This window comes from Trichosurus vulpecula, chromosome 3 (genome assembly GCF_011100635.1).
Source record: "Trichosurus vulpecula isolate mTriVul1 chromosome 3, mTriVul1.pri, whole genome shotgun sequence".
NCBI lineage: Eukaryota > Metazoa > Chordata > Mammalia > Diprotodontia > Phalangeridae > Trichosurus > Trichosurus vulpecula.
The window spans coordinates 296,449,937-296,466,193 of record NC_050575.1 but is presented as its reverse complement, the minus strand read 5'-3'; positions in this window follow the sequence as shown (position 1 = coordinate 296,466,193).

Here is a 16,257-nt window from a genome sequence, read left to right as displayed (position 1 = left end):
TCTTTGCCACCAAAATCCTTGGAATTGTCAAATAGTTCAACATCAGAAAATAATATCATTTTATTAGTGAAGATAACAATAAAGGAGATACATTGCCATCTGCTTTGCCAATTCACCCTGAGGACCATGGGACCTTTCTATATGAGTTGCAGGTGAAACCTCTTATATGTGTTGTAGAAGACGAGCTCTTGAGAACATGGAATGGATTACTTTTCTGTATCTCCCAGTACTTAACACAGTGTTTTTTGACCATGGTAAATGCTTAATAAATGGGGATTTTTTCATTCATTTATTCATAAGCAGAAGGAGGTCAGAAATCTGCAGATGAACCCTGACCCAGATGGGAGAGGGAAAATTACTGGGATCATTAAGAGGTCCTCACCCAGGAAGCCAATCTTTATTTGTGCTAGCCAGGGCTTAAGGTAAGACAGTGCATGACAGGAGTGAGGGAGGAAAAGGGAAGAAGGCAAAGAGAGGAATAGCTGAGAAGAAGGGCCAAGCCATAACCACATACCAGAGAGAGGAAGAATATGTGTGTATCAAGAAGAGAAACCACCTAGAGAAGTGAATGCTTATGTGCAGACATCAGGGGGGGCCATGCTTGGTGGGGCTTACAGTAGAGCGTGTGGGAGAACATGGGAGTAGATGGGCAGATTGGGCTTCAAGGAGCTTGTGGTGGCTCAGCTGCAGGGGTCTAGTGTTCCTTCACAGTCCCCTCTAGATTTGTTTTGGGCAGCTTTCCTTTGGTCCCACCTAGCTGCTAATGCACCACCAAAAAAGTTTCTATTTATTGTGCATGTGTGTATGCATACACACATATGTACATATTTATGTGTGTGTGTTTAAACACATATATGAATATAAAGTACTTGTCTCCTGTAAAAGAATGTAAATCTTTGAAGAGAAGATGCTAATGCCCCACCAAAAAATTCACTTTCTATTTATTTTGTATATATGTGTGTATGTACATATATATTATATGTGTAAATGTATGTATTGTGTATATATACACATATATAACATGTTGTCTCCTCCAATCGAATGTAAGCCCTTTGAAGAGAAGCTGCTAATGCCTCACCAAAAAAGTTACTTTCTATTTATTTTGTATATATGTGTATTCATATGTATGTGGATAGTGTAGATATGTATATACATACAGAACACCTGTTGTCTCCTCCAATAGAATGTAAACCCTTTGAAGAGAAGGATTGTTCCATTTCTGATGTTTTTTATCCTCAGCACCCTGTCCAGTGCCTGGCTGTAGGTATTTATTAATAGTAGGTGCTTAAGAAATGCTTATTGATTCCTTGATTGCAGCTGCGAGAGAGAAAACCAGAAGATATTGTGTATGTCTACATACAGGTGATTGTGTGTGTCCCACAACAAGGACCTATGATATCTCAGGCCTAGACACAAGCTGCATCCAGGAGGGATACTGAGCAAAGGAGAATCAGCGCTATTAAAGCTTCAAATCACACTAAGACTTGTGGGACACTCTGTATGTCCCACAGGTTTGACTTAAAGTTACCTTCTGACCCTCAAAGGCTGAGCTCAAAAAGGTCATCATCAGTGTCTGAACTGCCACATTCCATGGTCTTTTTTTATTCTTCCTCTTTCTTGAGCTCCTGAAAGCATTTGACAGTGTTGATAACCCCCTCCTAGTTGTTATTTTCTTGAGCACTTTCTTCTGGTTCTCCTCCCACCTCTCTGATGAATCTCTCTTGCTAGATAATCATTTCTGTCTCACCTCCTAACCATGGACAATCCCCAAAACACTGTCCTGCCCTGCCCCATACATTCTCTCAGAATTTATTCATTTTCCCCAATCCCATTCTTACTCCAGACCCTTTAACTTCTATTGAAGATGCTACCATCCTTCTAGTCACCCAGATTCACAAACTCAGTCATTTTACTCACCCTATTGCATCAACTCCTAATTAAATTCCCAGGGTCCAGTCTTCTGCCCACTCTGCCCAGTGTCCACTCTCACTAAGCCATCCTTCTACAGCTGCCAAGATAATATTTTAAAAACCTGGAAAGACTTATATGAACTGATGCAAAGTGAAGTGAGCAGAACCAAGAGAACATTGTACATTGTACCAGTGATAGTATATGATGATCAGCTGTGAATGACTTAGCTCTTCTCACCAATACAATGATCCAACACAATTCCAAAGGACTCATGATGAAAAACGCTGTTTACCTCTGGAGAAAGAACTGATGGAATCTGAATGCAGATTGAAGCATACTATTTTCACTTTCTATATTTTTCATTGGTTTTTTTTAGTCTGTCTTCTTTCACAACATGACTAATAAGGTAATATGTTTTGTATGATTGAACATATATAACCTATATCAAATTGTTCACTGTCTCAGGGAGAGAGGAGGTGAGGGAAGAAGAGAGAAATTTCAGAACTCAAATTTTTTTTAAAAAATGAATGTTAAAAATTGTCTTTACATGTAACTGGGGAAAAATAAAATATTTTTTCAAGTAACATTTTAAGTCATACTTCTGAATAAGATACTCATCTGCTAAGTAGCTAAATGACTTGCCAAAGGTCACACATGTAGTAAGCGACAGAGCCAAGATTTGATTTCAGGTCTTCTCACTCCAAATCCAGCTTTCATTCCAATGGACTATGCTATGCCCATCGTCTTCATGGTTCATATCCTGTTCAGTGCCTCTCCATTGCTTCTAGGATAAAATGCAAACTTCTTTAGCTTGGCACAATAATTGGGAAAGTAAGATGGGCGCAGTACCTTTTTTAACCATATTTTCACATGCATAGATTTGACTTGCTCTTAATTCTTGCCTTGCCCTGTGTCATGTCATGTTGTTTTCCATACACAGATAACCCAGGGTCTTTCTATATGGAGACTTCCATGGATACCAGTCTGCTCTACGATGGAGTCATGATGCCCGAACAGATGAGGAATGGAGAAGTGAGAAGGGAGAATCAGGCAGTAAGCCAGCAGCAATTATGGGGTGGGAGAAGAAGGGGGAGAAGAGAGAAAGAATCTCTCTGCTCCACAAAGCAGGCTGCCATCTAACCCCATTGAGTGGTAAGTCCATCTCCCAAGATTAGAGAAGCTGGTACAACATTTGTACATTAGCCACCCTTCTTTTTCCCTTAATGGGAGCCATGTCTATTATTCTTAATGTATGCTTAGACATTGTGGTTTTATAAAACTCTGAGGAAGACTGTTAGAAGACCTCTTCCTTTGGGGACACATGCATGATGAGTTCCTACATGATTCCATAAACTAGCTTGAGATTTGTTATCCGTGGCTGCCACCACCACCACCACTACCACCACCACTCCAGCAATTTGGGTACCTTAGGACCCATTTCCAAACCCCATGCTGGCACATGTGGACAAAGAGACCTTGGGAAAGGAGATAGAGTTTAGGAACCTAAGCTTTGAAGATTTGGATTGTTCGCCAAACTCAAGGACTTGTAAGGCACTTCTGCTTTGTAAATGAGCTAAGAGCTTGAAGATGTCCCTCAGAGAAGAAACAACTCAATGGATAGCCCAAAAGTACAGGGTTTGAAACAGAAAAAAAAAATACCTTCCTCCTCCTTCATTAGTCCCCTGCTCTTTGAATTCCTATATAGCTTTTAAAGCCCAATTCAAATGATATCTCCTCAAGGAAGCCTTCTGATGACCTTCTTCACTCACACTTCTCCTATGCTGGTTACTTGTGTTATTTTGTACTCTGGTTCTTTGTGCACAACTAAGACTATAAACTCCATGAGAACAGAAAGCATGCTTGATCCAAGTCTTCTATCTTCTCCCATGTCTAGCACAGGGTGCACACAGTAAGCATTTAAAATGCATTGGATTGAATCAAATTGATGCTAACCCAAATCTACCTTGGAGTCTGAGTGCTCTGCAACCGTCAATGAAGCAAATCTTTAAATAGACGTTAATTTGTCAGAATCCAGTACCTGCTTTCTATTACTTTGCCTGTGACTATATTTTTATGCTTCTTTTCTTTGAGGTTCCTAATAAAGGTCTTTTTAATAACCGGTAACTTTTTTCAGCTGAATTAAATGGAAAAGGGATTTTTCCATACTTTGGTCAGAATGAATAGGGAGATCAGTGCAGGTGAAACATAGGAGCATGCTGGTAAATGTTTGACTAGCTCTTCCCCCACCTCCCCCCTAAAAACTGTAGGCAGCATACACTTTTAAGTTTAATCTGCATAATTAACATTTTCTCCTTCACTTTCCTAAGTCTATACAATCAACAAAACAATAAATCAAGCCCCTATTTGTGGTGTTTGCTAATTTCCAAGGTATAAATGCTCACACTGAAAATTTAAAATTGGTCAGGTTTGAGCTTCCTCTAGCATGCCCCGATTACTGTATCTTCTTTTTGTTGTTGTCATTGAGTCATTTCAGTCATGTCTGACTCTCTGTGACCCCATTTGGGGTTTTCTTGGCAAAAATACTGAAGTGGTTTGCCATTCTGTTCTCCAGCTCATTTTATAGATGACAAAACTGAGGCAAGCAGGGTTAAGTGACTTGTGCAGTGTCACACAGGTAGTATGTGCCTGAAGCTAGATTTGAACTCAGATTCTCCTGATTCCAGGGCTGGCATTCTATCTACTGTGCCACCTGCCTGCCCTTTATATTTCCCTTCTATTGTTAAAGCACAAGTGGAGTCCCAGGACACACATTATTGTACAAATTGGCTTGTGATCAACTCACCAGTGGATGCCAGTAGTTTGGCCAGCTTAGGACCCACTTCCTAATATTCTCTCATTCTGTGTGTGTGTGTTCTCTGTGTGTGATCTCTGTGTATGTATGGGTTCTCTATGTGTGTGTATTGTCTCTCTCTCTCTCTCTCTCTCTCTCTCTCTCTCTCTCTCTCTCTCTGTGTGTGTGTGTGTGTGTGTGTGTGTGTCCGCCATGTCTTTCTGTCACATTTTTCTCCTCCATACACATAGCTGTCTATTTACATATATGGACATACAATCTTCTTTTCCTTCTTGGATACCATTTTCTAAAAAGAAAAGACATTTTCTAACTGGTCTTTGAGGTGTGTACTTAATTCTGAAGCTGTCAAAATTTGTTTTTTATGCCCTCCCCACTTCCCTTTCTGAATCATTTCCCTTCCATGTACCCCTCTTCCCAGTCCTTTTGAATCTGGCCCTTCAACCAGTGCTAAATTCATTTAACTGTATTATCGTCTCTTCCACATCGCTCCATTTTCCCCCAAAATGGCACTAGATAGTTTATCAAATGTTTTACTAAAAAGAGGTTAAACTTTATCTATTGCATTCCCAGTATCTACTCCTTTAGTAACCCTGTCCAACAAAGGGAAGTAAGGTTAGTTTGACACACTGTGTTCTTGATGAAGCCAGTCTGGCTCTTTGTGATCTCCACTTCCTTATCTAGATGTTCACTCATCATCTCTTTAATAATGAATTCTAGAATTTTCCTGGGAATCAAAACCAAGCTCACTGTCTATAGTTTGCAGGTTCCATTTTTTTCCCTTTTTGAAAATTGGAACATTTGTGTATGGTACCTATTGTTTCTAGTGCTTGTACTTCCTAAGGATATAACAGATCTGTGCCTCTACATGAAGCAGAGCTAAGGGATGTCTTCATATTGCCTTCCTTATCTTGGACGTCAACATTCTAGTATCCATTTTTATTCCATTCTTTCCAGATTCAAACCATTCTTATTGGCAGAGAAAACAGAATCAAAATAGGAATTGACCAGCTTTGCTTTCTCTCTGTTGTCAGTTATCAACATCCCATCCACCCTAAGCAGAAGTCCTTTCCTTTCTTTAATACTTTTCTCTACTTCAATGTAACTTTAATAATAACTTTTAAACTTATAATGTTCTTAGCTTTTCTTGCCAGTCTCACCTAATTTCATGTCCTTGCACAGGAGAGTCATCGTGCTAAGAATGCATTCCCTCATCACCTCCATCACACAGGATCTCTTCTTTCTAAGTTTGGCTCAGGTGCTGCCATTTACATGAAGTCTTTCCCAACCTTTCCAAATGCTATCATCCACTCCTAAAATTACCTTGCTTTACTCCATATATATGTTGTATTTATTTACAAAAGTGCATATTTCACATTTCCCTCAATAGAACATTAGCTTCTTGAAGTTAGAGACTATATTGTCGTTGTATAATCAATACCCAGCACGGTTGCCATCACATAAAGTATATTTAATAACAGCTTGTTGGTTGAAAGATTGATTCTGAGCTTTAGCATTCCTGACTATTCTTACCCTCTGGTGCCACATTTTTTTTCATTTATCTGCTGTTACCTTCCCTTGCTTCCATCTTCTGCATGTACCTTTTTTTAAAAAAATAAAATGTAAGTTGGTTGAATCCTCTGGGCATCCAGATCAGTCTTTTCAGATACCTCCTGTTTCTTCTCCTTGGCATAAATTGTTTCCCTTTGTATCTTCAGAAAGGAATTCTTGAGTTTCGCATCCCTCCTCAGCTGTCTTCCCCCATAGAATTTTAGTTCATAGAATCTTACCTATACTTATCTGAACCCTTTGAAATCTTCTCTTCTAAAACCTAGGATATATATCAGCTCTTTCCCAGTTACTTCTCTTCTCCCATAAACCTTGGAATGAGAATGATCACTCCCTTCCCCCAAGGCCCCACTATTTCCAGCCCAACAGCTATTGTCAGTGAGAATCCTGTCTTAGAACAGAATTTCCTCTTCTGGGACCTTCTGTCCTCTGAAGAAAGAACTCATCATTAAGGCAAATCAAGAAGTTATTAGCTGTTCTGTTTTTTTCAAAGAGAGAGTACCAGCAAATATCTGACTGGTTGAAGTTCCCCATCATTCTTATGTCAGTTTTTGGATCTGTTTTCTAAACACCTGATCTATTCCTCATTTTGTCCAAATGTTATGGAATTTGCTCCCATGACCAAATGCCTCCATTAACCTTTACAGAAAGCCTCTCCACCGTACTTCCTCTTCTAGTTCCTGATTTCCCCACATGAATACACCTGCTCAATATACAATACTATACCCCATATCTTTTACCTATCTTGTGTCTTTTGAATAAATTATATCTTATCCAAACCACATGTTTATCTCCTTAGGTGTCTCAAAAACCATTCTTCTTCTGAATGTTATCTCTATGTTATCTAACTTGGTAGTTAGATACTTACCTCCCTTCTTGATCCTTTTTAGTATAAAGCTCTTTTGATTAGATTTTCAACACAAGAAGTAACACATTCTTACCAGCCTTTACGAGGTGCACTCCAACCCTGGCCAGAATCCTATCAATTCTGTATAACGAGCTATAATCCAGATATCCAAATGCCATTCTCAGAAACCTTCTTAACCAGATGTTCACTTCCTGGATCAGCTTTTCTCTTCTATATTCCTTGTCTTCCAGTGACCAGAAGTGACTTTTTTTTTGATTGATAAATGTATATTGATTGCTTTAATTTATACTGTCTGTATCTTTTATGTACATATTTATTTGCTATCTTATCTTCCCCATTAGAAGATCCTGGAGATGAGGGTTTTCCCCCTTTCTGTCTTCAGTACTTTGCACAGTACTTCGGACTTTTAAAAATACCACCTATGTCCCTAAGACCTTCAGTTTCTTGCCCCAACTGTATACACTTTGGCAAAGCTTTCTGACATTTGTGCCAACATCAACCACAAGAATGAGTAATAGTCATCCATTTGTCAAGTTTTGGGAGAGTCACTGTTTGAACCTTGATATAAGCACCTAGTGTCAGCTACTCTGGCTTCCTAAAGTCTCTTAAAATGATCTCATATGATCTATTTTCCTGGCCTTTCCACTGTACTGGTCCCTCCTTGGGCATCTGCATGCTAAAAAGAATACATTCTCAAAAACAAACTATTCAAAAGGTGTGTTAAGGTACCCACATCTCTCCATTTGCCCTGCCTTGGAAGGGTAGTACTGAGTTAACGCCTGTTGTTAAGCTGTCTGGGACTGTGAAGCAAGCCAAGGGTTCGCTATTGACTAAGGAGCAATCAGGAGAGCGTACAGGGGCTGCTACATCATGGATCCAGCAACAGAGCTCACTGGCAATGACGTGAAGGGAATAGCAGAGACAACCAACAACTGTCAAAGAAAATTGATGCAGGTGCCACCTCTGGCATAAGAACCAAGATTTGTTGGCTATTTCCACCATGAATGGACTTCTGGAAAATATGATGAAGTGGTGAATTTTCAACAGGATAAGAGATGTTTAGGGACAGAAACAGCAAGGTATGTTCTGGATTTAGTGTCAGAAGAAGTGTATTCAACTCCCAACTCTGCCAATTACTACTTATACGACATCCATAAAGTTGCTTTAATTCTCTGGGTCTTGGTTCCTCATATGTAGAGTAGGGCATTGTATGTAATGGCCTCCAGGGTCCCCTCTAATACTAAATCTATGGTCCTGTGACAATATAAACAACCTGATGAAGAAGCAATAACTTTGGCCCCCTGAATTATAGACCTAGGATTCTTCAGAGCAATGACCCATCCCATCCAACCCTTCCTGGGCCCCACTAATGCTCACCCAATCCTAGCTCCCACCCTGCTACTTTAATTTCCCAGTGAGTATAGGATGTTTAATCTAGAAGGGTGGCAGAGTGGAGAGAGCAAGGGGCTTGGAATCAGGAAGACTCATCTTCATGAGTTCAAATCTAGCCTCAGACATTTACTGGCTGTATGACCCTGAGCAAGTCACTTAACCCTATATACCTCCATTTCCTCATCTGTAAAACAAGCTAGAGAAGGAAATGGTGAACCACTCCAGTGTCTTTGCCAAGAAAACCCCAAATGGGGTCACAAAGAATCTGACAACTGAACAACAACAATCTGGAAGGAACTTTAAAATCAATTAGTACAACCTCTTGCTTTACGATCAAGGAAACAGATGCAGAGAGAGAGAGAAGATAACCTGGGCAAGGTTACATGGGCATGAGGAGCCAGGCTGATATTTAAGCTCAGGTTCTTTGACTCTAGATCTGCTCACTCTTGATGAGCTTCAAGCTGCGATTATGACCCATTGTATAACCTGAGCTCCAGGTTAACCAGGCTAAGGGGGAAGCACTGGTCTTACCTATGGTTATCCAACCCTGCTAAAGCCATCACAAGATCATAAATCTATAGCTATCTCTGGGCCCAATTCTATCCTGGGTAGACCCCACCTGGCCTCTTGGAAACCAGGCTGAAATAAAAAATTCTAGTCAGCACAGCTGACCACTCCCCCTATCCCCAACTAAAAAATGAAATGTGCCTGGACTTCACAGTCTATTTAATGTTCACATGGTATGGTTGTCTATTCACAGCTTGAAAACAATTCAGGAACATGGGGGAGGGATAGTGGGAGGAAGAAGGAGGGGTTGCTAACAGTGTGGCTTTTGCTGAGCCTGATGAGATGCATTTCAAGGCTTCACAATAGCTGTTATAAATCAACTGTTTGGAACGTTTTCCACTCTTCTCCTTGCTTCTACCATGTGCCAACAAGCAGGTGTCTGGGCATCACAGAACATAAATAGGCTTAGAGATTATCACTAGACAACACAGCATAGGGGTGGAACCATCACAGGAAGGCCCACTGCCATTTAGGCTGCAACTCTGGGATGAGCCCCAACTTCTCCTCCCACCATAGAGGAGGACAGCCAATTCATTGTGCAAGAGAGGGTTCTTAAAGAATGGGCAGAGGTAGAACCCAGGACCCTGATTCACTGCTCCTTCTTTAGGGCAGAAGTAGATACCACCAGGGGGAAAAAACATAAGACAAATCGTATACCTTCCTTCCCACTTTCTTCTGCCACCTAGCCTTAAAAACAGTTGATGAGTCACATCTGGCAATATGGTTTTCAGGACAGTTTGAAAATGCACTTCTGTACATCAGGAGGATTTCATTCTATATTTATTTTCTTTGTTATTATTGTAGCAGAGACTGACAATTTCCTCATGCTGTGACCATTTCTTCTCATTCCACTAATCCATATATTGCAGGAGGATACTCATCTTTGGCTTTTTTAATAGTTCCTAGACCTAAGGATTGACAGTGGCTGTGGGGAAAATCAGAGGAATAATTATCAAAATCCACTGTGAGGATCATATGGTTCCTTCAAATATCCACAGCTAAAACTGAAGTGCTTCTGATAGCTGGATACATTTGGAAAAGTGAAGGCTGAGAAAGTATTAGTACAAAGGCAAGACTCAGAACAAGGTTCTTTGTGCCTAACAAACCAAAGCAAGTCATGAAGGGAGGGGAGAAGGGAGGGTACTTGTCCCCAACCCAGACAAGTAAGTTCTAATGGCATTCATTTTCTTGCTTCTGAGGAAAACCTCTTACCCAGAAAGGCAACCAGAGACATCAGCTAGCAGAGATCAGTGAGAGAAAGCTCTAAGAATCTTACCATAAGTTGGAGATAAGCCTTAAACACAAAACATTTTAAACAAGTTTGATATGATGTTCCTAAACCTGGAAACTGAGGAATACTTCAGGATAAGCAATGTGTTGAATATAACAAAGATTGGTGATTTTAAGGTGATTTTAATATCCTTGATAAGAAGCATGTTTAGTGGGAACCCTGGTGATCATGGTCTATATGTGACTGAAACTAAGCTACATTCTGAAAAAAGATTGCTCTCTGGCAAATATTGCTCTCTAAGGCCCTAGGAGCAATCTATTTGCTTTTCGTGACTTTACTAAACCTCTTCATTCTTTAAACCTTGTGAATTTGTGTGCTTGTAAGGGGAATTAGTGACAATACCCTGAAGGGATGATGAAGTTCTGAAATTGTCTAGAGGGGCAAATAAGAGAAGTTGAATTTCTTGAAATATAGGGATGAGGAGGGCTTTAATATAAGGGTTACATATTCCCCATAATTAATATTCTTTTAGTTTCAGAGAAAAGAACAGTTTTTGCTTTGATCAAATGTCCTGATCTACAGAGAACCAATATTACTGTTGGCCATAAAAACATAGAAAGGACCTCTATATGTCAGTTTCTGGCATCCCAAGGAGCTCAGGCAACTCCTTGCGCTGGGGAAGAAAATCTGTTCAAGTAATAAGGTATTTTATGCTTGAAAATAATAGTACTCCAATACCATTATAGTTGTTCAAAGTTCTTACCTTATAAAGTTCTTTCAAAGCCATCATTTTGTTTGGTCCTTGCAACATCTAGGGAAGTAAATAAAAAAGGGATTATTATCTCTATTTGATAGATGAGAAAAGTAAAGCTTAGACCACTGCCTCAGTCTCTCAGGATGTAATGATGAGAAATGCCATGATATTGAGGAATATTTTGCAAGTCAGAAGATGATGGGGGCGGGAGGGGATTATATTTACACATTCAAAATTTGGAAGTGAAACAACAGCTTCAATAGTCTCTCCCACAGAAACTATAGATATCCTTACTTTATTTTTAAGAGGCAATGGAATCTTGGACAAGAAGAGTTTCAATTGCTCTTCTATGATGTCTGTGAGATTGAGTTTCACTTTTCTGGAGAAACTGTTATGGCTGAAAAAACAGACAAAAGACTAAAAGAGTTTATTTCCTGAGAGAACTGATCTTAGCTTTTTCTTGCAAAGAAACATGGAAAGCATTCTTGAGAAAATCTTTTTTTTATTTTTATTTATTTGTTTGTTTTTAGTTTTCAACATTCACTTCTATAAGATTTTCAGTTCTAAATTTTCTCCCTCTCCCTCCACTCCCCTCTCCCCGATACGGTGTGCAATCTGATATAGGCTATACACGTACAATCATATTAAACATACTTTCTCATTAGTTCTGTTGTAAAGAAGAATTAGAACCAAAGGGGAAAACCACAAGAAAGAAGAAACAAACAAAAAAAGTGAAAATAGCATGCTTCGATCTGCATTTAGGCTTCACAATTCTTTCTCTGGATGTCGATAGCATTTTCCTTCATGAGTCTTTTGGAATTGTCTTAGATCCTTGTATTGCTGAGAAGGGTTAAGTCTATCGAAGTTGGTCATCGCACAATGTTGTTGTTATTGTGTAGAGAAAATCCTTTAATTAGTATCCTGAGAGAATGGAATACTGGGACCTTGTTTCCAGAACCAAGAAGTCAGCAGTTTTAATAATGATTAAACATGACTTTGGCTATGATCTTTCTCACAACTATGTTGTAAATAATTATTGACTTTGTTTAATTGTCTGTAATATTGTAAATAAATAGCATAGCCAGTAACCTTAATGTTGTACGTGTATGTCTGTTTGTGTTTGTGTGTGTATGTCTGTGTGTGTGTGTGTGTGTACGTGCGCGCGCGCGCGCATGAAGTGAGATATGGAGAAGAGGGGGTGGGGGCAGAAAAACAAACTGGTTTCCTCCGGTTTATTAAATAAATAATAAGTAATATTTAATAAACCAGGTGGTAGCTCAGAGCTGATTGACGAGCAAGATAGTATAATTTTGGCAAATAATGTGGAAATATCAGGACATATTGCTTAACTATTTTGGAACCCAGAATGAGAACGAATGAGGAAAATAAGCTAGTAACAGATAAAAGTCAACCCTAAACCCATGCTATAGAGATCAATCTCCTTCTGTCCATTAGTTTCCTCATCCTCCATTTTTTGAGTCTGCTTAGCCTCAGAGCCTCCCCATACATACTCTTTCAGACTGATTCCATATATACAGGATAAGAGATCTAGGAGGGATCTCCATGATCATCTTTGCCAACCCCCTCATTTTATCCATGAGTAGATTGAGGCTAAGGCAGATTAAGTGATTTGCCCAGGTTTACAAGGGTAATAAACATTCAGAGGCAGGATTCAAACCTAGGCCTTCTGGCCGCAGAGCCTGTGCTCCTTCCACTCTGCATGCTGCCTCTACTCCTCCATCTGCACTGTGTTTGTTCAGCACTGTTAGCTCCACTCAGAATGTTTTTGCCTTCTCATAATTCTTGCATTGAGACCAAGTGCCCAAGCACAGATGACGAAAGACAGTCATCTGGAAGTGAGATGGAAGTGAATGTGTCCCAGATCTTGTACTTCCAGAGATCAAGGGGTTGGAACAGCCTGGAGAGCCAATGGCCTAGAGGAGGAGGAAGAGAGAGGAAAAGGGAGAAAAGCCCTTCCTATGATTACTCCCAGTGCTGTGCTGAAGCTGGCTTGTAAGAGCCAAGGAGCTTCCTTGTACCAGCTCCTGAGAACCCACCCAATTGTTAAATTTTAAGTGTCATCATTCACACCTCAGAAATCAGCAAATGCTATAAATCAGGGCTTGATTTATGGTTTTGTTGATTGTCTAGACTTAAGAAAGAGGAAAATGTTAATAATTCAGATTAAACTTGAAAAGTGTGTCATGGGGACATTTTTTCTAGAGAGCAGTTGTTAAACATTACCAGCACACCTCTATACATTCAATGAGCATAGAAACCCACTCTGCTACTACAATTTATCACCAGAAAATCCAGAGGTCCTTAAGCTGACTACCTGGCATAGAAACCCCTTCCTCCTCCCCTTGGATATCTTTTTCCCCCTTTACAGCTGTCTTTACTCCAGTGAGTGTCTTATCTCTTCATATGTCTACCCTTCCCTTGGGCTCATCATGAGAATAGGAAACCCATGTATGTCTGCCCATTCTGTGCAATTCTCATCCATGTCCTCCCATAAATCCATCATAAGGTTCCCGCTCCCTGTTCTGGGGGTGGGGGAAGTGCTTTCTCAGTTCTCTTGGCATTTGATAAGTGTTAATGGAGTACACTGGCTCTGTATCAGTGATCCTTCTCTCTAGCTCACCACATGACTGACCTGCATTTTCCCCTCGATGCTCCTAACCTAATTCCACCTGGATACAAATAGGGAGGAAGAAGTACACAAGATGCTTTATTCTAATCCACCTGGTCCCACACCAAATGTCTGCCACACAGTAGGCACTTAATAAATGCCAAAAACCATCTTCTCCCTGTTTCTGGGCAAATGACCCTTTTTCTGTGTATGCAGAGCCAATCTAGGGATGTTAGCTATGCCTGGCAGGCAATTGTCTCCCTCAAAGTCTTCCAGCTGACACAGTCCCAGATTTAGCTCCCAACATCTGGTGCTTCAAACACAACTATCCCATGAGAGTGACTGGGAACAGCCATGTGCAGATGTGGAGACTGTCCAGTAGAACCAGCCTGACTCTTGGGAGAGGCTCTCCTGGGGGGAGGTGGGATGCTGATGGTTAAAAGGATCCTTTCTCAACTGCTGACTGCTGCCTAAAAGTCTACTTAGAGTTACGTTCCTTTTCATTGCAGTTATCCTACTCAGTGAAAATGTTCACCCACTTAGCAGGGGCTCAGTTATGAGTCATTGGCAACCTGGTAGGACTGAGATCAAGAACAGGGTCTGAAAGGACAAAGGGAAAGATCCTGAGAAAACTAGAACTCCTAGTTGAGCCAGTCAGAGAATAAACATTTATAAAGTGCCTACTATGTGCCGGGCATTGTGCTAAGTACTGGGGATGCAAAGAAAGGTAAAAGACAATTCCTGACCTCCAGCCCCTCACAGTCTAATGGGAGAGACAACATGTAAATAACTATGTAAGGACAAGCTATTTTCAGGGTAAATTGGAGATCATCAACAAGGGAAGGGACTAGAATAAAATGGGATTGGTAATGACTTCTTGAAAAAGGTAGTATTTTAGTTGGCACTTGAAGGAAGCCAGGGAAGCCAAGAGGTAAATATAAGGAGAGAGCATTCCAGGCACAAGGGACAACCAGTGAAAATGCCAGGAGCTGGGAATAGCAAAGAGGCCAGTGGCATGGGATCAAAGTAAACACATGGTAGATAAAGTATAAGAAGACTGGAAAGGTTAGGGGAGGCTGCCAAATTTTGAAGCGCTTGGAACTCCAAAGAGAGGGTTATATATTGGATCCTGGAGGTGATATGGAGTCACTGAAATTTAGTGAATAATGGGGAGACATGATCTGACCTCTACTATAGGAAGGTCACTTTGGCAGCTGAGTGAAGGAGAGACTGGAATGGGGAGAGGCTTGTGGTGATAAGACCAACCAGCCGACTATGGCAGTAATTTAGGCAGGAGGTGATGAGAACCTGAACCATAGCAGTGGCAATATGAGAGGAGAGAAGGGCACATCTAGGAGAAATAACATGATGGTAAAATCAACACTTCTTGGCAAGAGAAAATGCTGAATAAAAGATGACACCTAGGTTGCCAGCCTAGAAGGAAAGAGAGGCCATACCCACGGAGAAAGAACATAGAAGCAGCACAGTACAGTGAGACTAATGCTGGATTTAACATCAGAAGATGTACTTTCACATCCCGGCTCTGCCACTTCCTATGTGTGAAATTCAGGACAAGTCATGTGACCTCTCTGATTCTCCATTCCCTCAATCTGTGAATAATGAGGAGTTTGGACTACATGACCTCTGAGGCCCCTTCCACCTTCACATCTACAAGAATGGAAATAGAAATAATGAAAGCCAATGTTTGTTCCTTCAACCTAAGAACAACTTGAACTAACTAGAAATAATATAAACTTAAGAAACACCCAGGAAACAAGAGCCACTTAGGTAGAGAGATCAGAATTTCATCATGTGTGCCAGTGATATAATCCAATATGGTATTAATTAATAATCATCTTTGGCTGGTACGTTACACATCAATAATGCAGAATGGCTGATATAATTACACAGTGTGTCTAATTATGAAGTACAGTGATAATAATAGGATTAATTAACCTGGAAACACACTTCGAACACAAAGGAATATGTCTCTGCTAAATAACAACAACCAGGAGCAAAGGAAAGGTGCCAACGTATGGGATTAGTAGCAACCTACTTCTCCCCATCAGTGTCAGAGGATCAGCAAATCTTGCAAATCTTAAGGGAACTTAAAGGTCAACTTATAGCTGAGCAGGTAGATCCTCTATAATGTCCCCTCACAAGTGATCACCCAGTTTTTTTCTTGAAGACCTGCAGTGACAGAGGCTCACTACCTTCCGATCAAACTCATTCCACCGTTGGGCTGCTCTAATTATAAGAAACTGGCTCAGTGGATAGAGGACTGGGTCTAAAGTCAGGAAGACTCATGTTCATGAGTTTAAATATGGCCTCAGACACTTACTAGCTGTGTGACCCTGGGCAAGTCACTTAACCCTGTTTGCCTCCGCTTCCTCTTCTGCAAAATGAGCTGGAGAAGGAAATGGCAAACCACTCCATTTCCTTGGCCAAGAAAACCCAAAATGGGGTCACAAAGAGACAGACGCAACTGAAACAACTGAACAACAACAATAAATTATTGGAAAGTTTT